General features: G+C 44.5%; 2 long non-coding RNA genes across 4 annotated transcripts in view; both read left to right on the plus strand.

Annotated features, from left to right (window-relative positions):
* LOC135022295 (uncharacterized) overlaps positions 1-24,952 on the plus strand; it is a 124,725-nt gene that overhangs the window by 58,552 nt on the left and 41,221 nt on the right. The gene's annotated exons all lie outside the window — the stretch shown is intronic.
* On the plus strand, positions 2,183-2,841 carry LOC135050822 (uncharacterized). The gene is made up of 3 exons (XR_010241850.1): positions 2,183-2,271; positions 2,361-2,482; positions 2,652-2,841. It is a non-coding gene; the product is annotated as an uncharacterized LOC135050822 (long non-coding RNA).

Consider the following 24,952-nt stretch of genomic DNA (forward strand, 5'->3'; position numbering starts at 1 on the left):
AAACAGTTAACTAAGAAGGAATCTTTCTGGATCTATACCCTCAATACCCTCATTCCGAATGGATTGAACGAGAGCATAGACATGGCAGTCTTCCTTTAAGGGAGACAAACCCTCCTTTGATGTATTGACTATGCTTGCTCAGTGACAGGTTCAGTTATTAGCTTATACCTTCCCCCGGTTCAAACTAAGAAGGTATTTTAGGCCATAAGAGAAGGATGTAATTTAATAAATTGTCAGTATGTGTATTTATGTTTATATGACTATACTATTGTAAAGATGGAGCTTTGTTCATAGGGGTGTCAGTATACTGTACATCACTTCAAGCTGTAAGGAGGATAGTATAGAGATAATATGGATTCAAGTAACACGTATAGCACATTAGGTGATAGTATAGTATAACAGAACCTTAGGTTCTATATTTAAAGTTTTAAATTAATCTGAATCAACCATTAGTTTTTACGAGTTGATTCATATACAGTAAAGTATCAATTCATTTATAGCGTTGTAAAGGGTGTGGGTTGTAATAATATATCACTAATTTATGAGGTAAAGATGATATCACGTTAGTGTAGTAGCTACGAGATTTCACTTATAAGTATGTGTATGGGCATCAATTGATCATATGTAGCACAATTTAATAATATAGTGAACATGACTGTTTATAAGGTTTTTCACTGGTAGTGGAAGAATTCACGACCCATTTAAATCAAATACTATTTAGAAGATGGGTATACTAGTGGTCCCGTCGAAGTATAAATCAATTCAAATTAAATTTTACGTTATACGGGAAACATATGTGGGATATGCATTTCCCACAAAACGGGCTCATAGGAGTTGTGAACTATACGAGGGTCCTAGTCCTGTTTTTAAATAGGGCCTGAGGCTATCTGTATAGTTCATATAGGTACACTATATGGGATATGATGGGTTCTGACCTCTCATTTCTCCTCTAATGTATGGAATAGAAATAAGTATGCCCCATAGGTATGGAATTTATTGTCAGATGAGACACTAATGATTGATTCAAGCGGGGGTTAAAGTATGTACAAGTGGCTATCTATTGAACGGTCGTTCGGTATTCTAGCTTCTGTAATCGGTAGAGAGTCTCCTTATTGGCCGCCTATAACATGTGATCAGGTCAGATGACGGGAAGCGCCGGCTGGTGGAATGCAAAACAAAGATGGCTCTGGAACGCACAAGGTCCCGCTATAGCGGACGCGTGCAGCGTCCTGGACCGTTCGTTTTAACGATCAGAGGTGGTGGAGGGTGCTGACGGGAAGCACTTTCCCCACAGCAGTTCTCTTATGTGCTCACAATATGTTTATTTATAGATATGCACAGATATTCTGTGCTAAAGTACCCGCCCCTATTACACAGTGATTGGCTACTAATACTGTAATTCATTCACAAAAGCAGCTTTCAATGAGACTCACCCTGCAATGCATTGTGGGTCATATAACAATTAAACTTTTACTTATATTGGGTGGATATAAGGGTGAGGATTATTATAGTGAATCAATCCTAATGATAAGAGGATAAAATTCATAGGTTGGTTAGTTTATACCATTAATAATCAGGCTATAATTAGCCTTTATTTGTGCACCAATCAAAATAGGATATGTGATGACATCATCACCTTTCCCTTATAAGGGGTAACATTTAGTCTGGTGCTTCATTGCACAGGTACTGAGTGTCCACTGCAGATATATAGAAGGTGAGGGAATATGGCATCATTCTGAACAAAGCTCTGTTTAAATATGTAAATGTCACTATATATATTTTATTCATGTATATTTGCAATATTGCACTTTAGTGCTTTCAATGGTTGGATATATTCACTTTCACATCTCTTTTGATTTTGTGACAGTAACTATGTAATTAAAAGTTTATTCTTTGATAATTCATTCCAGCACTTTTAGAGTCTGGGTTTAAAGATCAGCACTTTCATTATGTCAATCAATGAAACAGCTGGACTCATTAGAGTATTTAATTGCTATGGGCCAGAATGGTAGTACTGATCAGCAATAGAGTTTTTTGTCTTAAAAACCTCCAATAAATGTTATACCTAAAAAGGGAGGTTGTTCTTTAAATACGGTTTCATTATAAAATGCATCAATTATCCTAAGTCAAAACTGATATCATTGACTAATTAAATATCTGATAATGACCATTCACTAATTTGCCCTAAATATGAATTTATTAGGTTTCCTTTCTAAGTGACCCTTCAGTACCTTGGTTTCCGAATTTTTGTACAAGTTATCTCACCACAAGGTATGTGAGGGGACATTATGATATATTTTTATTACATATATAATATGAACACTCAGTATATATGATGAGGTCAATATTTTTCCAATTAGGCCACACTGATTGTTCATCAGAAAGCCTCGGTGTTATATTGAAGTTTCCATCATGCATGTATGAACAAGTTTTGTCGCATTATACTGTTTGTATAAACTACTGTACTTCTCAGCTGCTTGAGGTAGGACCCAAGATTCAATTGTAATTTTCTTCCTTTTCATTCTGTCTGCTCTGATATATCCTTGTTCTATTATAATGATATGTTCCTCATATATTTTGATTGAATGTATTATGCATTTTTATTAAGGAACAATTATTTTTAGTTCTGATAAGATTTTTTACAATTGTAGAGATACCCCTGATGAAGTCTTTTGTATAAGACGAAACGCGTTGGTTTGTCTGTGTTGTGAAGCTATCTCCGAACCAACTATAAGGAGAAGGAGGAGATTGTTGTGATCCTTCAACATTTGTATTCAGCGCTAAGAGTCATACATCTTAAAGTGTGGAATAATATATCTCCTCTGTATTAATTTGAATATGTTTTTAATAAATGTCTTATGATGGAACATGTTATTATTATTTTTTTAAGTATTAACCAATTAGGGGTTGGAATAGTGGGAGTTGTTGCGACCCCCTGGCGCCAATTCTTCTATTGTGGTGTGTGTGTATATGTGTATATATATATATGTATATGTGTGTGTATATATATATATATATATATATATATATATACTAAGCTGGAGTATCTGGTGTTTCCCGGGATTTTAAGAATGTCTGTTTACAAAAATAAATGTAATATTAAACACACAGTATAAATAACATTGTAGATAGCTGAATACCCGTGCTTCGCTATGGGATGAGAATGGTAGATTCGAATGTTAGTTGTTCATTAATTTATGTTGGTTTGAGATCCAGTATATAGGCATATCTTTCTTCCCTGATGCACTTTGTGTAGTGGCCGGACCCCTTTTTGTTCCCCTTTTTGTTTTGGGATCTTGCTCTTCCCACTATACAACTCTCAGTCTGTGGCTTTCTGCTGCCTTCATTCCCCTCCTCACATCATGTCAGTGCCCCTGTGAAATTATCGATTTATTTACAGTTTCTTATATAGCGTAGAACATTATGTATCTCCTGATATACTCTGTGCTGATGGGGGATTGTGCTACTTCCACTATATAACTCAGTGTTTGTGTTCGTGCTACCTCCATTCCCCTCCTCACATCATGTCACTGGCCCTGCCACATGCAGCCCTGTCATCACTGACATATCATGCATGTCCTGATATAGTCTGTGCTGCTGGCCCACCCCTAGCGGTGCTAGTGGTGTGTTACCCCCACAGTGTTTGTTCCCAGAGTGTAAGTCATATGTGTAGCAAACATCATAATATAGATACCGGCCAGTATCACATACATATAATAAATACAATGTAATATAAAATGTACTAACACAATTGAGCCCTTGAGATTTTCACCACCAATACCACAGGACAAATTCTCATTTAATCTTGTGTATCTGAAATGGTTATACTAATCAATTTCAGTTTCAATGGAGCTTTCCCACAAAGGGCATATTATTCTGGGTTAATCAAGCGAGTTCATTCAACATGCTGCTTACTCCAAACAATAGGCACTTTTCTTCCAAAAAGCAGTTAGTAAACATGCAAAGCAGCTTATAGTTAGTCCAGCTAGCACTTCAGAATTGCACTTTGCCCTAAAAAGCAGCCAGTATTATCTTGAGTATACTCATGCACTGCAGCATATAGTTAGTCCAGCAAGCACTTAGGGTGTACTGTGCACTGCACCCAAACAATAGTTCCTCTCCCCATTGCTGTGATGATGAACAGTTTCACGTGGGATCACATGCTGGTTTATGAACTCCTGATGTCTTTTCCCCTTAGCACTGGGGCATAGCAGACAAGTGATGAACCGGCTGGCTCCACAGTATATAAAACGAGCAGATGATTGCTGCAATGATGTATAATGGTGTCCTGTCCTGTGCAAATGCATTTCTCCGCCTCCAGACTGGTGTCAGCAGCTTCATCAGTGAACATATGTGTACCAATTTGTGAGTAACCTGCTCCAGCAATTTTCGTAAATGCTGTCTCCTGATATACTCAGGGCTGCTGTCTCCCCCCCAGGGGTGTTAGGGATTTCTAATTGTTTTAGTGGCCTCGGCCATGTTTTAATACGCTTGTATGCAAAATTTCACGATCACAACTTGTAAACTGTGGATTGGTATAGAAAGACAGAAGGACAAATTTTCGCTTTTATATAGTGTGTGTGTATGTATGTATGTGTATGTATGTATGTATATATGTATATATATGTATATATATGTGTTTATATATATATATATATATATATATGCATCATTTGTATAGTAAAGAGCATATTTGTGAGAGGAACATATGAGCTTATGCTTAGGTGAATATTCCATAGCTTCTTATTGATCAAGATTACAAGTACATGACTCCATGCAACTAAAAAAAATTATTTGGGTGTAGAAGAACAGAAAGCAACATTTTACAGTCTGTGTCTTTGTCATGCTGAAATCAATAACTGCACATAATTTTGAATTACTTTCTTTGCAAAAATAATTGGTAAACATGGGAGTTGCATTTCATTAAACTGCACGATTAATTGTTGCCATGAAATAATTTAGTGTAAAGTGACTATGTGAATGCAAAAACTCTCATAGGAAACAATTAGTATGCAACAGTGTGGGAATTTCCAGCAATACAAGCCAGAACAATAAAATATTTGATTTACACATGAATATACTACACTGCTCAAAAAAATAAAGGGAACACTAAAATAACACATCCTAGATCTGAATGAATGAAATATTCTTATTAAATACTTTGTTCTTTACATAGTTGAATGTGCTGACAACAAAATCACACAAAAATTATCAATGGAAATCAAATTTCTCTATCGTCCTAAGTGGATGCTGGGGTTCCTGAAAGGACCATGGGGAATAGCGGCTCCGCAGGAGACAGGGCACAAAAAAGTAAAGCTTTTACCAGATCAGGTGGTGTGCACTGGCTCCTCCCCCTATGACCCTCCTCCAGACTCCAGTTAGATTTTGTGCCCGAACGAGAAGGGTGCAATCTAGGTGGCTCTCCTAAAGAGCTGCTTAGAGAAAGTTTAGCTTAGGTTTTTTACTTTACAGTGAGTCCTGCTGGCAACAGGATCACTGCAACGAGGGACTTAGGGGAGAAGTAGTGAACTCACCTGCGTGCAGAGTGGATTTGCTGCTTGGCTACTGGACACTAGCTCCAGAGGGACGATCACAGGTACAGCCTGGATGGTCACCGGAGCCGCGCCGCCGGCCCCCTTGCAGACGCTGAAGAGAGAAGAGGTCCAAAATCGGCGGCTGAAGACTCCTGAGTCTTCATAAAGGTAGCGCACAGCACTGCAGCTGTGCGCCATTTTCCTCTCAGCACACTTCACACAACAGTCACTGAGGGTGCAGAGCGCTGGGGGGGGCGCTCTGAGAGGCAAATAAAAACCTTATTAGAGGCAAAAAATACCTCACATATAGCCCACAGAGGCTATATGGAGATATTTAACCCCTGCCTAACTTCAAAAATAGCGGGAGACGAGCCCGCCGAAAAAGGGGCGGGGCCTATCTCCTCAGCACACAGCGCCATTTTCTCTCACAGAAAAGCTGGAGAGAAGGCTCCCAGGCTCTCCCCTGCACTGCACTACAGAAACAGGGTTAAAACAGAGAGGGGGGGCACTGATTTTGGCGATATTGTATATATATAAAAGATGCTATAAGGGAGAAACACTTATATAAGGTTGTCCCTATATAATTATAGCGTTTTTGGTGTGTGCTGGCAGACTCTCCCTCTGTCTCCCCAAAGGGCTAGTGGGTCCTGTCCTCTGTCAGAGCATTCCCGGTGTGTGTGCTGTGTGTCGGTACGTGTGTGTCGACATGTATGAGGACGATGTTGGTGAGGAGGCGGAGAAATTGCCTGTAATGGTGATGTCACTCTCTAGGGAGTCGACACCGGAATGGATGGCTTATTTAGAGAATTACGTGAGAATGTCAACACGCTGCAAGGTCGGTTGACGACATGAGACGGCCGACAATCTATTAGGACCGGTCCAGGCGTCTCAGAAACACCGTCAGGGGTTTTAAAAACGCCCATTTACCTCAGTCGGTCGACACAGACACAGACACGGACACTGAATACAGTGTCGACGGTGAATAAACAAACGTATTTCTCATTAGGGCCACACGTTAAGGGCAATGAAGGAGGTGTTACGTGTTTCTGATACTACAAGTACCACAAGAAAGGGTATTATGTGGGAGTGAAAAAACTACCTGTAGTTTTTCCTGAATCAGATAAAATAAAATGAAGTGTGTGATGATGCGTAGGGTTACCCCGATAGCAAATATTGGCGTTATACCCTTTCCCGCCAGAAATTAGGGTACGTTGGGAAACACCCCTTAGGGTGATAAGGCGCTCACACGCTTATCAAGTGGCGTTACCGTCTCCAGATACGGCCGCCCTCAAGGAGCCAGCTGATAGGAAGCTGGAAAAATATCCTAAAAAGTATATACACACATACGGTGGTTATACTGCGACCAGCGATCGCCATCAGCCTGGAGATGCAGTGCTGGGTTGGCATGGTCGGATTCCCTGACTGAAAATATTTTATTCATGTAGAGCATTTAATAGGATGCATTCTATATATATGTATGTGAGATGCACAGAGGGATATTTGCTCTCTGGCATCAAGATAAGTGCGTTGTCCATATCTCCCAGAAGATGTCAGGGACACGACAGTGGTCAGGTGATACAGATCCCATACGGCAGATGGAAGTATTGCTGTATAAAGGGAAGGAGTTATTTGGGGGTCGGTCCATCGGACCTGGGGACCACAGCAACAGCTGGGAAATCCAACCTTTTTTACCCCAAGTTACATCTCAGCTAAAAAAGACACCGTCTTTTCAGCCTCAATCTTTCCTTTCCCATGAGGGCATGCAGGCAAAAGGCCAGTCATATCTGCCCAGACATAGAGGTAAGGGAAGTAGACTGCAGCAGGCAGCCCTTTCCCAGGAAAAGAAGCCCTCCACCGCGTCTGCCAAGTCCTCAGCATGACGCTGGGGCCGTGCAAGCGGACTCAAGGTGGGGGGGTAGTCTCAAGAGTCTCAGGGCGCAGTGGGATCACTCGCAAGTTGACCCCTAGATCGTACGAGTATTATCCCAGGGGTAAAGATTGGAGAGTCGAGACATCTTCTCCTCGCAGGTTCCTGAAGTCTGCTTTACCAACGGCTCCCTCCGACAGGGAGGCAGCATTGGAAACAATTCACAAGCTGTATATCCAGCAGGTGATAATCAAAGTACCCCTCCTACGACAAGGAAAAGGGTATTATTTTTCCACACTATATTGTGGTACTGAAGCCAGACGGCTTGGTGACACATAGTCTAAATCTAAAATGTTTTGAACACTTACATAAAAGGTTCAAATCGAGATAAAGTCACTCAGAGCAGTGATAGCGAACCGGAAAAAAGGGGACTATATGGTGTCCCTGGACATCAAGGATTACCTCCATGTCCAAATTTTGTCCTTCTCATCAAGGGTACCTCTGGTTCGTGGTACAGAACTGTCAATATCAGTTTCAGACGATGCCGTTTGAATTATCCACGGCACCCCGGGCCTTTTTACCAAGGTAATGGCCGAAAAGATGTTTCTTCAAAGAAAAAAGGCATCTAAATTATCCCTTACTTGCACGACCTAAAAAGGGCAAGTTCCAGAGAACAGTTGGAGGTCGGAAGAGCACTATCTAAAGTAGTTCTTCGACGGCACGACTGGATTCTAAATATTCCAAGAATCGCAGCTGTTTTCCGACGATACGTCTGCTGTTCCTAGGGATGATTCTGGACACGGTTCAGAAAAAGGTTTTTCTTCCCGAGGAAAAAGCCAAGGAGTTATCCGACCTGTCAGGAACCTCCTAAAACCAGGAAAGGTGTCTGTACATCAATGCACAAGAGTCCTGGGAAAAATGGTGGCTTTTTACGAAGCAATTCCATTCGGCAGATTCCATGCAAGAATTTTCCAAAGGGATCTGTTGGACAAATGGTCAGGGTCGCATCCTCAGATGCACCTGCGAATAACCCTGTCGCCAAGGACAAGGGTATATCTTCTGTGGTGGTTGCAAAAGGCTCATCTATTGGAGGGCCGCAGATTCGGCATACAGGATTTGATCCTGGTGACCACGGACGCCAGCCTGAGAGGTTGGGGAGCAGTCACACAAGGAAGAAACTTCCAGGGGGTATGGACGAACCTGGAAAAGTCTCTTCACATAAACATTCTGGTACTAAGAGCAATCTAAAATGCTCTAAGCCAGGCGGAACCACTCCTGCAAGGAAAACCGGTGTTGATTCAGTCGGACAACATCACGGCGGTCGCCCATGTAAACAGACAGGGCGGCACAAGAAGCAGGAGTGCAATGGCAGAAGCTGCCAAGATTCTTCGCTGGGCGGAGAATCACGTAATAGCACTGTCAGCAGTGTTCTTCCCGGGCGTGGACAACTGGGAAGCATACTTCCTCAGCAGACACGATATTCACCCGGGAGAGGGGGGTCTTCATCCAGAAGTCTTCCACATGCTAATAAACTGTTGGGAAAGACCAATGGTAGACATGATGGCGTCTCGCCTCAACAAGAAACTGGACAAGTATTGCGCCAGGTCAAGAGATCCACAGGCAATAGCTGTGGACGCACTGGTAACACCTTGGGTGTACAAATCAGTATATGTGTTTCCTCCTCTGCCTCTCATACCAAAGGTATTGAAGATTATACGGTGAGGAGGAGTAAGAACAATACTAGTGGCTCCGGATTGGCCAAGAAGGACTTGGTACCCGGAACTTCAAGAGTTGGTCACGGACGACCCGTGCCCTCTACTTCTGAGAAGGGACCTGCTACAACAGGGTCCCTGTCTCTTTCAAGACTTACCGCGGCTGCGTTTGACGGCATGGCGGTTGAACGCCAGATCCTAAAAGGGAAAGGCATTCCAGAAGAAGTCATTCCTACCTTGATTAAGGCAAGGAAGGAAGTCACCGCGAAACATTATCACCGCATTTGGCGAAAATATGTCGCGTGGTGCGAGGATCGGAGTGTTCCGACGGAGGAATTTCAACTGGGTCGTTTCCTACATTTCCTACAATCAGGATTGTCTATGGGTCTCAAATTGAGATCTATTAAGGTTCAAATTTCGGCCCTGTCAATATTCTTCCAAAAAGAATTGGCCTCAGTTCCTGAGGTACAGACTTTTGTTAAAGGAGTACTGCATATACAGCCTCCTGTGGTGCCTCCGGTGGCACCGTGGGATCTAAATGTAGTTTTAGATTTCCTCAAATCCCATTGGTTTGAACCATTGAAAAAGGTGGATTTTAAATATCTCACATGGAAAGTGACTATGTTACTGGCCCTGGCTTCCGCCAGGAGAGTATCTGAATTGGCGGCTTTATCTTATAAAAGCCCTTATCTAATCTTCCATTCGGATAGGGCAGAACTGAGGACTCGTCCGCATTTTCTCCCTAAGGTGGTATCAGCGTTTCACCTGAACCAACCTATTGTGGTGCCTGCGGCCACTGGCGACTTGGAGGACTCCAAGTTGTTGGACGTTGTCAGAGCCTTAAAAATATACATTTCAAGGACGGCTGAAGTCAGAAAATCTGACTCGCTGTTGATACTATATGCACCCAACAAGTTGGGTGCCCCTGCTTCTAAGCAGACGATTGCTCGTTGGATTTGTAACACAATTCAACTTGCTCATTCTGTGGCAGGCCTGCCACAGACTAAATCTGTTAAGGCCCATTCCACAAGGAAGGTGGGCTCATCTTGGGCGGCTGCCCGAGGGGTCTCGGCATTACAATTCTGCCGAGCAGCTACGTGGTCGGGGGAAAACACGTTTGTAAAATTCTACAAATTTGATACCCTGGCAAAAGAGGACTTGGAATTCTCTCATTCGGTGCTGCAGAGTCATCCGCACTCTCCCGCCCGTTTGGGAGCTTTGGTATAATCCCCATGGTCCTTTCAGGAACCCCAGCATCCACTTAGGACGATAGAGAAAATAAGAATTTACTTACCGATAATTCTATTTCTCGGAGTCCGTAGTGGATGCTGGGCGCCCATCCCAAGTGCGGATTATCTGCAATACTGTACATAGTTATTGTTAACAAATTCGGGTTATATTGTTAAGGAGCCATCTTTAAGAGGCTCTTTCTGTTATCATACTGTTAACTGGGTTTAGATCACAAGTTGTACGGTGTGATTGGTGTGGCTGGTATGAGTCTTACCCGGGATTCAAATTGCCTCCCTTATTGTGTACGCTCGTCCGGGCACAGTACCTAACTGGAGTCTGGAGGAGGGTCATAGGGGGAGGAGCCAGTGCACACCACCTGATCTGGTAAAAGCTTTACTTTTTTGTGCCCTGTCTCCTGCGGAGCCGCTATTCCCCATGGTCCTTTCAGGAACCCCAGCATCCACTACGGACTCCGAGAAATAGAATTATCGGTAAGTAAATTCTTATTTTATTAACCCATGGAGGTCTGGATTTGGAGTCACCCTCAAAATTAATGTGGAAAAACACACTACAGGCTCATCCAACTTTGATGTAATGTCCTTAAAACAAGTCAAAATGAGGCTCAGTAGTGTGTGTGGCCTCCACGTGGCTGTATGACCTTCCTACAACCCACAGGTAGCTCAGGTAGTGCAGCTCATCCCAATGCGAGCTGTGGCAAGAAGGTTTGCGGAGTCTGTCAATGTAGTGTCCAGAGCATGGAGGCGCTACCAGGAGACATAACAAACAAAGAGCGACCTTTCTTGTGCTTATAACAAATGTCAGCCCCTCGTCCCTCAAAAGAAACCTTCACTGTGGTCTCACTTTACGAATATGCACCAAAAGAAAACGTGGGGCGAATGAGGCGCCACTTGTCACTTCTAGAGACACATAAATAGATGCTTACACAAATAAAATTCCCAATAGTGGGAAAAACGACAGGTGAATCAGAATTGACCTTCCATGAAGATGGATACTAAAAGGATAGTAAAAGAACACAAAACATAGTGTATTCCAATTTAATTGATTGACAAAGCTTTATTGCTTCTTGGTCTCACTCACATGATGTATGAGTTTAATTTGCATGTAGAAATCAGTGCATCAAGATGGTTCAACTTCATAAATATGCACCCAGCATAAACTCCAATTAGCACTTGAAAAAGAAAGATAGAAAATAGTGCAATACCGTCTGTGTACAGAAAAAAAGATTCTTTTAATAAAAACACTCACAAACACAGACTTGGTAACAGCATAAAACAAGTAAATGTTGCATGGACATCAGGATAAAGGAAAAAGCCACCAGCAGCATGGGATTATAGTCACCGCAACTCCCGGTTTACTCAAGGCGTCCCCACGCTGTCAGATCCGTTCTCCAAGTCTCCAAACAGTCCAGCATAAAAAGTCCCCAGCTTAAGCGCTTTCGGATGTTATATCCTTCTTCAGAAGCGTAGGGGACAAGCACGATATCCTGCTTTAAATAGTGTCTCAATCTAAGGAGATCAGTTACAGCTGTGAGTAGGAACCCTCCCTTATGACAAGTCCGTGACATAGGGAGTGACGTTTGCGTTCCATCGGGCGGAAATCGCGTTGCCGGAAATGACGTATGCGGAACCCGGCATAGAACGATATGCGTTCCATTTCGACCCGTTTTCATTCACAGCTCAATCCCAGTGTATGTCTCCGCATAAGACCATCAAACACCCAAAACATAAAAGATAGACATATCAGAGGTAACTTATACCATTAAATAATATAAATATAGATTAAAACCTTCAAAACTCATTTTTATTTAAAAACAAAAGAAGAGATTAAAAGGAAATATAATTATCATAAAAACCATTTAAGTTCGAAGTCGCTATTGAGCCCTAAAGGGACTAGGGTTTTTAATTTATATATCCACTTCATTTCTGTTTTCGCCAGTAGAGTATCAATTTCTTTATTTCGAGGGGTAGGATTAATTGTTTGGATGCCCCAAAAAGACTTAAAGTGACAGGGTTTGCAGGCGTGTTTCAATTTAAAGTGCTTTGAGACCGTATGTATATCCAGTCCCTTCTTTACATTGCGGATATGCTCGGATAATCTTGTCTTTAAATTCCTGCTTGTCTTTCCGACATATATTAATCCGCAGTCACACTCCATCGCATAAATAACATTACTCGAATTACATGTAATAAAATTCTTAATGGGATAAGTATTCCCACCTACTGTGAATTCTTTAATCTTACTTGCGCCTTTTGTGCATTTGCACATGGCGCAAAGTCCACATCTATAAAACCCTGTACTTCTAATACTAGTTCTCTTGGGGACTTCAATGGAACTGCGCACTAAGTTACCCTTAATAGATTTAGATCTTCTATAAATAAACCTAGGTTTAGATGGTAATATTGGGCCTAAAACAGGATCCTTAGTGAGCACCATCCAGTGTTTTTTCATAATGAACTCAATTTCCCTGTACTGTGAATTGAAATCGGTAATGAAAGACCACTTAAAATTATTTTCTCTCGATACCTTCTGATTAGTTCCCTGTATTAAATCTTTCCTATCTACAGTATTAATTCTCTCCTGAGCTGTGGTTAAGCTTTCTTTACTATAACCTTTCTCAATGAACCGTTCACATAAATCGCCCATTTGTCTCTCACAGGTACTAGAATCAGTGCAATTGCGTTTAACCCTTAGTAGTTGACTTAGTAGTTGACATGAAGAGGTTAGCATAGCTCGGGGCACCAGGTTCGCCCCGAGCTATGCTAACCTCTTCATGGCCTATTGGGAGGAAAAGGCGGTATGGCATGGAGAGCAGCTCGGGGCGCGCCTGGTGCTATGGCATCACTACATAGACGATTTATTATTCGTATGGAATGAGGATCTGAAGGATTTAGACTTGTTTATTGAAGAACTTAACAACAACCCATTTAATATTATGTTAACTACCACTATAAGTCAGAAGGAAATAATGTATTTGGACCTTTGCATTTATATAGCAAATGGTTCAATTAATACGAAATTATATCGGAAACCTACTGACTCAAATGGGTTTATTGAAAGGACCAGTCAACCCCATGATCACTGGCTAGATGGGATTCCCTACAGTCAACTACTAAGGGTTAAACGGAATTGCACTGATTCTAGTACCTGTGAGAGACAAATGGGCGATTTATGTGAACGGTTCATTGAGAAAGGTTATAGTAAAGAAAGCTTAACCACAGCTCAGGAGAGAATTAATACTGTAGATAGGAAAGATTTAATACAGGGAACTAATCAGAAGGCATCAAGAGAGAATGATTTTAAGTGGTCTTTCATTACCGATTTCAATTCACAGTACAGGGAAATTGAGTTCATTATGAAAAAACACTGGATGGTGCTCACAAAGGATCCTGTTTTAGACCCTATATTACCATCTAAACCTAGGTTTATTTATAGAAGATCTAAATCTATTAAGGATAACTTAGTGCGCAGTTCCATTGAAGTCCCCAAGAGAACTAGTATTAGAAGTACAGGGTTTTATAGATGTGGACTTTGCGCCATGTGCAAATGCACAAAAGGCGCAAGTAAGATTAAAGAATTCACAGTAGGTGGGAATACTTATCCCATTAAGAATTTTATTACATGTAATTCGAGTAATGTTATTTATGCGATGGAGTGTGACTGCGGATTAATATATGTCGGAAAGACAAGCAGGAATTTAAAGACAAGATTATCCGAGCATATCCGCAATGTAAAGAAGGGACTGGATACACATACTATCACTGACCTGATTGGAAAGTGTTGTGGACTCGGGGCTTCTTCCGGTGACCGGGAAGAGGAACCGCTACTGGGTCTCAGTAGAGATGGACGGATGTAGGTCTTCCTCATACAGGATTAAGACGGCAGGCAGGAGGCATGGAGGAATGCTTGAAGGTCTCCTGAAAGACAAGACTTGTAAAGATGCTGAATGCTGAGGCACTGAGATGCTGGAGGCACAGGTATTGAGGCACAGCGATGCTGAGTGCTGAGGCACAGAGGTGCTGGAGGCACTGAGGTGCTGGGGGCACAGGTATTGAGGCACGGAGGTGCCGGAGGCACAGGTATTGAGGCACGGAAGTGCCGGAGGCACAGCGATGCTGAGTGCTGAGGCACAGAGGTGCTGGGGGCACAGGTATTGAGGCACGGAGGTGCGTGGAGGCGCTTGGGCGCTTGGAGGCACGGAGGTGCTTGGAGGCACGGTGGTGCTTGGAGGCACGGAGATGCTTGGAGGCACGGAGGTGCTTGGAGGCACGGAGGTGCTTGGAGGCACGGAGATGCTTGGAGGCACGGAAGTGCTTGGAGGCACGGAGGTGCTTGGAGGCACGGAGATGCTTGGAGGTACGGAAGTGCTTGGAGGCACGGAGGTGCTTGGAGGCATGGAAGTGCTGGGAGGCACGGAGGTGCTTGGAGGCACGGAGGTGCTTGGAGGCACGGAAGTGCTTGGAGGCACGGAGACCGCAGGAACGTGGGAGCTCTGGAGATCACAGCTTCTGACAGCAGAATTGATGATACTCAGGCACCGGAGCTCTGCCCGGCGTCTGAATTGAAACTTCCCGCCTCTCTCCGATTGGCGGAGAGCGCCGATGACGTCACCCGTCCATCTGACCCCCAGGGACGCCAGGCGCACCCGCGACGCCCATTCCCCGGACATCTGCCGGGACCAGCGCCGACAGCAACAGGAGCCGGGGACCACCAGCGGGGACAGCCGCCAGGAAGCCCAGCACACCCGGAGGGGTTAGCGCAGCGGCTGCGGCGGCATGACAGTACCCCCTCCTCTAGGAGTGGCCTCAGGACACTTTCCTGGTTTAGTTGGGTGTCTGGAATGAAAGATCCGAATTAGTCGGGGAGCGGTGACCTCAGAAGCCTTTATCCAACTTCTTTCTTCAGGTCCATAACCCTTCCATTCCACCAAATATTGTAAACCCTTGTGATAGTAACGAGAGTCTAGAATAGTTTTGATCTTGAAGTCTGTCCCTAATTCAGTCTCCATTGAGGTGGGGCTAGAGGCCTTTGAATGAAAACGATTAAGGACGAGAGGACGAAGAAGAGAAACATGGAAGGCATTAGGTATACGTAGGTGAGAATGCAAACCCAGCTTACAGACCACAGGATTCAGGACTTGTAGCACAGGGTAAGGATGATGAATCTTGAAGCAAACTTCATAGTGGGCACCTTCAACCGGAGATTACGTGTGGACAGCCAAACCCTGTCACCAACCTTGTATTGAGGAGCGGCTCGCCGTTTCTTATCTGCGAAGAACTTGTACCGGACTGAAACCTTCTTAAGATTAGCATGAATCTTACTCCAAATTTGTCCGAAGTGTCGTAGAGTGGACGTTACAGCTGGAACCTCTTCTGTCGGAAGGCTTGGTAATTCTGGAACACGTGGATGGAACCCGTAGTTGACGAAGAATGGAGATTCTCCAGTGGAAGAATGAAACGAATGGTTATGGGCAAACTCTGCCCAAGGCAACAACTCCACCCAGTTGTCCTGTGAAGGGGAGAGATAAAGACGAAGGAAAGTCTCTAGATCTTGATGACTCGTTCCGTTTGACCATTCGTTTGGGGATGATAAGCGGATGAAAACTTAAGTTTAATCTGTAGGTTCGAACAGAGGGCTTTCCAAAACCTTGCGGTGAACTGTACCCCACGGTCACAGACTATTTCTTGTGGCAACCCATGCAACCGAAAATGTTCTTGGATGAACAGTAGAGCTAGTTTCAGAGCTGTCGGTAGACCAGTCAAAGGCACGAAGTGTGCCATCTTCGAAAAACGGTCAACGATTACCCAGACAGTGTTGCAACCCTTGGAACAGGGCAAGTCAGTGATGAAGTCCATGGAAATGTGAGTCCAGGGTCTCACAGGGAAAGGCAAAGGATGAAGTAACCCAGCAGGAGGCAGGCGAGGAGATTTATGTTGTGTACACTGTGGACAAGAATTAACGTAATCCAGTACATCCTTCCTCATGGTGTTCCACCAGTAAGACCTTTGCAGAAACTTGTACATCTTCTGGGCACCGGGATGACCGGAAAACTTGGAGTTATGGACCCACTGTAATATTCTTGGCCGAAATCTAGCTGGTACGGACATTCTTCCAGGAGGAGGAGCTGGAGTAGTTAAAGCAGCGGAGACAGAAACTGGATTTAGAATTAAACTCCACTCAAAAGATTCGTCCTCGTCTGTGGAAACTTGTGAATGGGACAGCGCATCTGCTTTAATATTGAGAGTCCCGGCCCGGTACTTGATAACAAAAAAAAATCGAGTAAAGAAAAGTGCCCATCTCACTTGGCGAGGATTCAAGCATTGTGCGGATTTGATGTACAGCAAAATTTTGTGATCCGTGTAAATGGTAAACACATGTTTAGCCCCTTCCAAGAGGTATCTCCATTCTTCCAAGGCGGATTTAATTGCCAAAAGTTCCTGGTCTCCAATAGTGTAATTTCGTTCGGCCGGAGAGAATTTACGAGAGTGGAAGCCACACGGATGTAACTTCTTATCAGAGGAGTACTGAGAGAGAACGGCCCCAACCCCGACTGAAGATGCGTCAACCTCTAGGAAGAAAGGTTCATCGAAATTTGGTTGTTGGAGAACTGGAGCGGCCATGAAAGCTAACTTCAAGTGGGAAAATGCCTCAATGGCTTCGGGAGGCCACAAACTCGGATTAGAGCCCTTTCTTGTCAGGGCAGTAATGGGCGCGACAATGGTGGAGAAACCTCTAACGAATTTCCTGTAGTAATTCGCAAAGCCCAGGAACCTTTGTATTGCTTTCAAAGAGAGAGGCTGAGTCCAGTCACGAATGGCAGAAAGCTTTTCCGGATCCATGCGAAGCTCCGTCCCCGAGATGATATAACCGAGGAACAGAATTGATGTTACTTCAAAGGTACATTTGGAAAGCTTAGCATAGAGATGATTCTCTCATAAACGGTGGAGCACTTCTTTGACTTGAGTCCTGTGTTCAACAAGATTCTTGGAAAAAAATCAGTATGTCGTCCAAATATACCACAACACTCTGATATAACATGTCTCGGAAGATTTCGTTGACGAATCCCTGGAAAACAGCAGGAGCATTACTAAGACCGAACGGCATCACCAAGTATTCGTAATGCCCATCTCAGGTATTGAAGGCAGTCTTCCATTCATCCCCTTCTCGGATGCGTATAAGATTATAAACTCCCCTCAAGTCGAGTTTGGAGAAAACGCGGGCACCACGAACCCTATCAAATAACTCTGTGATTTATGGCAAGGGATATTTATTCTTGATAGTGATATCGTTTAAGCCGCGGTAGTCGATACATGGTCTCAACCCCCCCGTCCTTCTTCTTCATGAAAAAGAAGCCCGCTCCAGCAGGGGAGGAAGAGGGGCGAATAAATCCCTTGAGCAGATTGGACTTAATATATTCCGACATAGCTTGAGCCTTGGGAAGTGATAGGGGATATGTGCGACCACGAGGTGGCGTCTTCCCTGGGACAAGGTCAATAGGGCAGTCCCAAGGCCTATGAGGTGGTAACAGATCAGCTGCTTGTTCCGAAAACACATCCTTGTACCCTTGATACGCCTCCGGAATATGCTCTTCATCCGTCTTGGAAGAGACACGGAGCGGACAAACAGGAGTGAGACAATTAGCGTGACAAAAGGAACTCCAGGACAGAATTTGTGAAGACTTCCAGTCAATGTGAGGATTATGAATTTTTAGCCAAGGCATTCCAAGGACCAGATCATGGTGCATTTCTGGGATCACCAAGAGTTCCAGACTTTCTTGATGTAGAGCCCCGACCTGCAGCTTAACTGGCTCCGTGCGCCACATTATGAGACCCTTGGAAATTCTAGTCCCGTTGATAGCCGTCAACGAAATAGGCTGCTCGATAGGCCGTAACTTTAAACCCATGCTTTGAACACAGGAGGAAGAAACGAAGTTCCCCGCAGCCCCGGAATCCAACAGGGCTTCACAAGACTTGGAGGCTGATTCGGTGACTACAGTTACAGGAAGCAAACAGTCCAAAATTGGAGAAGATTTTGTCGTAACCCCCAGCTTGACTCCTCCAGAACAAGCTAGGCCTGCCCGTTTCCCGGACGGGATTTACAAAACTTGAGAAAGTGATCTGCGGCTCCACAGTAAAGGCAAAGTTTACCCTCACGACGACGCTGTCGTTCTTCCGGAGACAGTCGGGATCGGTTAATTTGCATGGGCTCGTCCGAGCTAAGCATAGCCACCGGTCTAGGAGTAGAATTCCGGAACCTGGAACGATCTGAACGGCTACGTTCTCTTCCGCGCTCCTGCATCCGAAGATCCACCTTGATGCAAAGGGAAATCAACTCTTCTAATGGATCCGGCAGATCCCTTGTAACCAGCTCATCTTTCAGCCGATCGGAGAGACCGTTCCAGAAGGCAGCTCTCAGGGCATCATTATTCCAGCATAATTCAGAGGCAATGGTCTGGAAATGAACCACGTACTGACCCACGGAACGGGAGCCCTGACGAACACGGAGCAAATCGGAAGAAGCAGTGGTCATCCTGCCGGGTTCGTCGAAGATTCTTCGAAAGGACGTGATGTGAAGTTGGTGTAGTTGGAAACCACGGGATCAGATCGTTCCCACAATGGAGACACCCAATCCAACGCTGATCCCTCAAGCAGGGAAATGATATACGCTACCTTAGAGCGATCCGTAGGGAAGTTATGAGCGAGCAGCTCGAAGTGCACCTCACACTGATTTAAAAAACCACGGCAATTCTTTGGGTTCCCATTGTAGCGGGAAGGAGTAAGAAGCTTAAGACGTGACCTGGTACCGGCCGGAGGTTGGACATTACTGGAAACAGCAACTGGAGCAGTTACGGAAGCTGGAGCCGGAATTGCGGAGGCTAAGGATGTTTGGATTTGATCCAATCGGCCGGACAGTTCCTGGAGATATTGCATCACCTGACCCTGTGTCGCCTCTTGAGACTGAACTCGGGAAGCCAAACTTTGGATGGCGCTCGACTCTGTGTTCCGATTCCCCGGGTCTATGTGGCCTGAGTATACTATCACTGACCTGATTGGAAAGTGTTGTGGACTCGGGGCTTCTTCCGGTGCCCGGGAAGAGGAACCGCTACTGGGTCGCAGTAGAGATGGCCGGATGTAGGTCTTCCTCATACAGGATTAAGACGGCAGGCAGGAGGCACGGAGGAATGCTTGAAGGTCTCCTGAAAGACAAGACTTGTAAAGATGCTGAATGCTGAGGCACTGAGATGCTAAAGGCACAGGAATTGAGGCACGGAAGTGCTGGAGGCACAGCGATGCTGAGTGCTAAGGCACAGAGGTGCTGGAGGCACTGAGGTGCTGGGGGCACAGGTATTGAGGCACGGAGGTGCCGGAGGCACAGGTATTGAGGCACGGACGTGCCGGAGGCACAGCGATGCTGAGTGCTGAGGCACAGAGGTGCTGGGGGCACAGGTATTGAGGCACGGAGGTGCGTGTAGGCGCTTGGGCGCTTGGAAGCACGGAGGTGCTTGGAGGCACGGAGGTGCTTGGAGGCACGGAAGTGCTTGGAGGCACGGAGGTGCTTGGAGGCACGGAGGTGCTTGGAGGCACGGAAGTGCTTGGAGGCACGGAGACCGCAGGAACGTGGGAGCTCTGGAGATCACAGCTTCTGACAGCAGAATTGATGATACTCAGGCACCGGAGCTCTGCCCGGCGTCTGAATTTAAACTTCCCGCCTCTCTCCGATTGGCGGAGAGCGCCGATGACGTCACCCGTCCATCTGACCCCCGGGGACGCCAGGCGCACCCGCGACGCCCGTCCCCCGGACATCCGCCGGGACCAGCGCCGACAGAGCAACAGGTGCCGGGGACCACCAGCGGGGACAGCCGTCAGGAAGCCCAGCGCACCCGGAGGCGTAAGCGCAGCGGCCGCGGCGGCATGACACATACGGTCTCAAAGCACTTTAAATTGAAACACGCCTGCAAACCCTGTCACTTTAAGTCTTTTTGGGGCATCCAAACTATTAATCCTACCCCTCGAAATAAATAAATTGATACTCTACTGGCGAAAACAGAAATGAAGTGGATATATAAATTAAAAACCCTAGTCCCTTTAGGGCTCAATAGCGACTTCGAACTTAAATGGTTTTTATGATAATTATATTTCCTTTTAATCTCTTCTTTTGTTTTTAAATAAAAATTAGTTTTGAAGGTTTTAATCTATATTTATATTATTTAATGGTATAGGTTACCTCTGATATGTCTATCTTTTATGTTTTGGGTGTTTGATGGTCTTATGCGGAGACATACACTGGGATTGAGCTGTGAATGAAAACGGGTTGAAATGGAACGCATATCGTGCTATGCCGGGTTCCACATACGTCATTTCTGGCGACGCGATTTCCGCCCGATGGAACGCAAACGTCACTCCCTATGTCACGGACTTGTCATAAGGGAGGGTTCCTACTCACAGCTGTAACTGATCTCCTTAGATTGAGACACTATTTAAAGCAGGATAGCGTGCTTGTCCCCTACGCTTCTGAAGAAGGATATAACATCCGAAAGCGCTTAAGCTGGGGACTTTTTATGCTGGACTGTTTGGAGACTTGGAGAACGGATCTGACAGCGTGGGGACGCCTTGAGTAAACCGGGACTTGCGGTGACTATAATCCCATGCTGCTGGTGGCTTTTTCCTTTATCCTGATGTCCATGCAACATTTACTTGTTTTATGCTGTTACCAAGTCTGTGTTTGTGAGTGTTTTCATTAAAAGAATCTTTTTTCTGTACACAGACGGTATTGCACTATTTTCTATCTTTCTTTTTCAAGTGCTAATTAGAGTTTATGCTGGGTGCATATTTATGAAGTTGAACCATCTTGATGCACTGATTTCTACATGCAAATTAAACCCATACATCATGTGAGTGAGACCAAGAAGCAATAAAGCTTTATCAATCAATTAAATTGGAATACACTATGTTTTGTGTTCTTTTACTATCCTTTTAGTATTGATCTTCATGGAAGGTCAATTCTGATTCACCTGTCGTTTTTCCCACTATTGGGAATTTTATTTGTGCAAGCATCTATTTATGTGTCTCTAGAAGTGACAAGTGGCGCCTCATTCACCCCACGTTTTCTTTTGGTGCTACCAGGAGACATGCCAGTACATCAGGAGACGTGGAGGAGGCCGTAAGAGGGCAACAACCCAGCAGCAGGACCGCTACCTCCGCCTTTGTGCAAGGAGGAACAGGAGGAGCACTGCCAGAGCCCTGCAAAATGACCTCCAGCAAGCCACAAATGTGCATGGGTCTACTCAAACGATCAGAAACAGACTCCATGAGGGTGGTATGAGGGCCCAACGACCACAGGTGGGGATTGTGCTTAGAGCCCAACACCGTGCAGGATGTTTGGCATTTGCAAGAGAACACCAAGATTGGCAAATTCACCACTGGCGCCCTGTGCCCTTCACAGATGAAAGCAGGTTCTCACTGAGCACATGTGACAGAGTCTGGAGACGCCAAGGAGAACGTTCTGCTGCCTGCAACATCCTCCAGCATGACCGGTTTGGCAGTGGGTCAGTAATGGTGTGGGGTGGCATTTCTTTGGGGGGCCGCACAGCCCTCCATGTGCTCACCAGAGGTAGCCTGACTGCCATTAGGTACTGAGATGAGATCCTCAGACCCCTTGTGAGACCATGTGCTGGTGCGGTTGGCCCTGGGCTCCTCCTAATGCAAGACAATGCTAGACCTCATGTGGCTGGAGTGTGTCAGCAGTTCCGGCAAGATGAAGGCATTAATGCTATGGACTGGCCCGCCCGTTCCCCAGACCTGAATCCAATTGAGCACATCTGGGACATCATGTCTCGCTCCATCCACCAATGCCACGTTGCACCACAGACTGTCCAGGAGTTAGCGGATGCTTTAGTCCAGGTCTGGGAGGAGATCCCTCAGGAAACCATCCGCCACCTCATCAGGAGCATGACCAAGCATTGTAGGGAGGTCATACAGGCACGTGGAGGCTACACACACTACTGAGCCTCATTTTGACTTGTTTTAAGGACATTACATCAAAGTTGGATCAGCCTGTAGTATATTTTTCCACTTTAATTTTGAGGGTGACTCCAAATCCAGACCTCCACGGGTTAATAAATTTGAATTCCATTGATAATTTTTGTGTGATTTTGTTGTCAGCACATTCAACTATGTAAAGAACAAAGTATTTAATAAGAATATTTCATGAATTCAGATCTAGGATGTGTTATCTTAGTGTTCCCTTTATTTTTTTGAGCAGTGTACATTATAATGGATCTGGGTAAGTAGTGTGCATCTTTAAACAAAGGAATTTTTACTAATATAATTGTTTAATATCTAACATTAAAATATACTGATAAAATGTATATGTAGTTTACAGTATTCTTACTCAATATTATATTCTGAAGAAAAAATATTTACTAATATTTTAATCATTGTAAGATTTTTAAGAAATCAGTTTTTATAAAACCTACACTTTACAGATTACTGTTCTAATTATGGGGGGAAAAACTATCCCTCCATTTTTACATATAGTATGTACTGTCACAAGACATTGTCCACTAACATACAGTATTTTGTCACATACAATACAGTGCTATCAACTTTAATGGACAGTTTTAAATTATTGTTCATTATTGTTCCATTACAGATTGTCGCTCTTCTAGTCTTCTCCAGAGCAATTCACTTTATCAATGAATCATTGTCCTCTAGAAAAAAATATAGGAGCTCTTTAATAACATAATCATTGCATTGTCTATTTTTATATGCATAACGTCATCTCACAATGGATGGGACATACTAACAGCAAAATGCGGACAAGCAACAGTTAATGGAGGTTTAATCACATTTCCCATACGTATCAGGCCCGGAAATGTAAACCTTTTGGCGCTTTTACCAGAATGTCAATTCCATTTATAGAAGGAGTTACCTATAGAAGGCTATGTGCTTCTTTTCACATAATTACCTGGGAGGTAACAATAGGATTCCTCCTTGTGTTCCCCGCGCCTCATATATGAATTTTACCACTTCACTCTACTTTGACATTCCGTCCTAAACATAGTGTAATAGTGTATCTATTGCACTTGTAAAAAAAATTACACATGTAAACTTCCAGTAATCACTAGTGAGAGTAACTAGTGATGTTTTCGAGGTTTGACAGACTCACTCCTAAACCACTCAGTGAAGCTATAAGAATTCTCTGTCAGTCAAAGTAACCTTTCTGTTTATATAATTTAAAAATAAAATATAGAATGGTGTGGTGGAGTGTACCTTTCTATTAGCAAACTAGATGTCCTAAAGAAATCCTAACCTACAGTATAACCAGGGCCAGTGCTAGGATGTTCGGCGCCCCCCTGCAAACTATACATTTGTGCTCTCCCTCCCACCCATATCTTTGGCACACTCCACAAAAAAGGGGTGAGGTCTAACAAGGAAGCTGCGTGGCAAAACAATAGTTCAAATGACACCACAAAGTAGCACAATCTGATTCACAGTACACAGCACGTAGTGCCCCTGATTCATATTACACCATATAGTAGTGCCCCTTATTCACATTACAGTAGTACCACTTATATGTATTATGCCACACAGTAGTGCCCCTTATATATGTTATGCCACACAGTAGTGCCTCTTATACACAATGCTCACAGTAGCAGTTTCCCGTATACACATAATGCCCAGAGTAGTAGAGTCCCTTATACAATACCCACAGTAGTAGTGCCCCATATACACACAATGCCCACAATAGTAGTCCCCTTTATATACAATGCCCTCAGTAGTAGTGCTGCTTATACACATAATTCCCACAGTAGTACTGCCCCTTACAATTACTGTCCACAGTAATGCTATTTACACATTATGCCACCCAGACACAGTAGAGTTGGATCCAGAAAAAATGTGTGGGCACCATGATAGAGGAAGGGGAGAAGGGTTAATGGAACTTGGTACCAGAAAAGGCATGGTCTCTCTATAAGGGGCATGGCAGAGGGACATATACTGGGTGACATACATATGGTGGCAGGGGGACATACACGGGGTGACATAGGGGCATATACAGGGTGAAAGTGACACATATACATGGGGTGACAGAGGGGCATATACAGGGTGACATACACATGGTGACAGTGGCACACATACACAGGGTGACAGAGGGACATATACAGGATGACATACACATGGTGACAGTGGCACACATACACAGGGTGACAGAGGGACATATACAGGGTGACAGAGGAGCATATATGTGGGGTGACAGAGGGACAAACAGTACACATGGAGACAAATCCCCCCTCTACATCCAGTTTGGACAGCTCCCATATTATTTTCCCCTCACTCCATTAGCCACTGTCTTTGCCGGAAACCACTGTAGTGTGTTTCCTGGCTGCATGAGGTCTTATGTTGTGTGTACTGCCTGGCTGGAGTTAACTGCCATTGGAAGCAGGCAGTGCCTGTTGGGACTCCAGCAAGCCACTAGGTGCTAGCGCCAGGTGTCTATCTGACTTCCCTCCAGCAGGGATGCAGCAATTCACAGGTGCAGCCAGGAGGAGCAGAAAGGTGGGGAGGAAGGGGGGGTAGGGGCAGATCCAGAAG

This window comes from Pseudophryne corroboree, chromosome 2, assembly GCF_028390025.1.
Source record: "Pseudophryne corroboree isolate aPseCor3 chromosome 2, aPseCor3.hap2, whole genome shotgun sequence".
Classification (NCBI taxonomy): Eukaryota; Metazoa; Chordata; class Amphibia; order Anura; family Myobatrachidae; genus Pseudophryne; species Pseudophryne corroboree.